Below are 2726 nucleotides of genomic sequence, written 5' to 3'. Positions count from 1 at the left end.
ATTCTCCGACGTCACCATGAAAGTAAAAACAGAATTATTCCTCTGTTGTTCTATTTTATTGAAGTTCGGACGTGCCAAGGAACTTTATAAAAAACCTCCCTGTATGTATATATATATGTTTAATCTGTAATATATCTTTGTTGTGTTTTAAGTATGCATTAAAACGTTATATTATTATGAAAGTAAAAACACTACGTTACATGAAAAGTGATATTTTGACTATAATCTTTGTTAAACTCTATAAGTTTACGATTTTTTAGTTATTCTGACATGAAATAATGAATTCATAATAAATTACGTGACTTTACCTCCAGTCTCTCCCCAACCAGTCACGTGACAGATTGTTCCTGGATCAACTATAAAATCTCGGTCTGGAAGGCACACAGGATGAACATAACTATTTAACGTCACAGGAGCATTAAGCCTAACAAGTGCGATATCATTTTCCTTTTGTCGTAACCAAGAGACAGAAGGCTAAAATATAGAAAAAAATATCGGTTTCTACCTTGCATTCTTTCCTATTTCGGTGAATAACTTTAAAATAAATCTAGATAATAGAGATGCTCAACATTTTGAAATGTTCCCCGAAGTTGGCGAATGAAAATTTTTCCCCACGTCAGTTTCTCTACTCCCAAATTATGTCTAGCTCCATGTAAAAGTTATCAACATAATATGGTCATGTAGAAAATATGAAACGTTCTTGAGAAAATTTTGCCACAAAAAATTAACATAGTGAAGTTCGAAAGGAGTAATCTAGTTTGTTAGAAGTCAAAGATATTTAACATAGATTGAAATAAATGCTTTAATCTAATTTAACGAATCAAGAGGTGCTTTAATCTAGGCAAGAAATGGTTTAACCTTCCAGGGTTCGAACCCTTTATACTCCGGGTGAGGTATAATGGTTTCGATGTAGCGGATCTGTTCTGTTTCATCTTTCAACAGCTTCTTAAACTTTCCAATATGAACTCGCCATTGTTTGGTGTCTCTGAAACTAAATGAGAGATGAAATTTAAAACTAATTTCTTTCATTAACTATTTCACTTAAAACTTTAATTGAAACTACAGAGTGATTCCTTTCAACCATGTTTTACAAAGAGTTGAATACTTTATACTAAAACAATGTTGACTATCAAATCAACAAGTCACGTGACAACCACAGTCGAATATAAAGTCGCGGTGGAATGACATGTATCAAACTTACACCTGGACATACATTGGTTACATGTGAACGGTGTGATGCCACCGATAACTGATCAACATGGTATGGGTTCACTAAAGTTTCCCGTTCAACCATCACATACTTCAAACAGCTGAAGAATGCAATGAATGATATTCCACAAGAAGACATATGAGTCAAGGTGTTGAATGCAGTGCCTGTGGATCAGACTGTTTAAACAGACGCTGAGTAACAGCTATCCTCATACATTAAAGGGATTATGAAAAGCACAGAGAGGACGGAGGTGCTTTGGACATGACAGCCTTACGACGAAACGTTTTAGAATAGTGATTACGCTGCAGGACTATTATCAAGATGCACAGACTTCAGATACAGCATGATCGGACGTGGCGACATGAACTATAACGGCATGATGAAACTCCAAAATTGCTTTAATATAATGTATTCAACCGCTGTGCAAGAAATGCTTCAATCAGATGTACAATACCGGTAATAAAGAGTTTTAATTTACTGTCCAACATTACCTTGTAAGTGGTAGTATATATTTTTAATTTAACACAAAGGTTATAAGTTAAATACAAATATTAAAGAATTGGAACATTTTAAAGGTTGACACAAAATATGATGAAAGTCACAAATGTTTAAAGATCTTGAATTATTTCAGTTTATTTGAGTTAGAATAAAGGAGAATCAAGGTAGGGTTAAACAGTTCAAATTCAAATAAAAAACAAATACGTATATACTTTCAACGTGAAAGAAATTTAACCAATAATGAGAGAGAATTGGTACACAAGTCCGTAACTTAAAATATCATAAATATAGTATGTGAGTTTAAAAATATCACAAGGTTTTTAACTGATAATAATATAATATGAGTTGTTGATAATATTTTCATTTGAAATTCAGGCTTATACCAAATAAATGTACAGGTTTATTTGTTTTTTGCACAGGTAAGGCATCCACTATTCTCAAGTCGCATATATGTATGCAAACCATTATATCTCAAAATTGAAAGTACCCTCTTAGTGGTCTTGATAGTAAGACAAGAGAGAATCCTCAATAGCCGCGGCAATTGATATTCTTTGAGGCAGAGTTAGAGTAAATTAATCTTTTTATTTTTCTTTTTATTAGCTATATTTTTGTGCGCCAGCAAAACCAAGCGTGGGGAGCGCGTATACCCGATTCTATTTTATTACTCATCAGGACCTCTACCAGCCTACCCTCATATTGAAATTCCTTTAGGCAGGATTAAAGTAAATTAATCTATGAGACCTTGGGCGTGGTCAAATACATCAATCGAAATGATTTGACCTCCTGAGTCAAAAACTGTAATTAGAGTCAGTCAATAGATGATGGAGCTCGAGCTAAACGTTTGTACTTAGAAAAAAAAAAAAAAAACTCAGAGCCTTTCTACGAGCCACTGAGCTGGGGCTAAAGAAAAACTAGCTAATTTAGGGTAAAATGGGATGATGATCATAAAACACGAAATTCACCTTACAGATATTTTAGTATAAACTTGTAGGATAAAACATAGTGTTGCGTCATCGAG

At 33.6% G+C, this 2726-nt stretch overlaps 1 long non-coding RNA gene across 1 annotated transcript; it reads right to left on the bottom strand.

Annotated features, from left to right (window-relative positions):
* Positions 1 to 375: 375 nt before the first annotated feature.
* Positions 376 to 1020, bottom strand: LOC106477427. Its single transcript, XR_002609456.1, has 2 exons — positions 859 to 1020; positions 376 to 474 (listed from the first exon to the last, which is right to left on the bottom strand). It is a non-coding gene; the product is annotated as an uncharacterized LOC106477427 (long non-coding RNA).
* Positions 1021 to 2726: the final 1706 nt, after the last annotated feature.

The sequence above is a fragment of the Limulus polyphemus genome, unplaced genomic scaffold (genome assembly GCF_000517525.1).
Source record: "Limulus polyphemus unplaced genomic scaffold, Limulus_polyphemus-2.1.2 Scaffold15112, whole genome shotgun sequence".
NCBI classification, from domain to species: Eukaryota; Metazoa; Arthropoda; class Merostomata; order Xiphosura; family Limulidae; genus Limulus; species Limulus polyphemus.
This window is presented reverse-complemented; position numbering and strand designations above follow the sequence as displayed.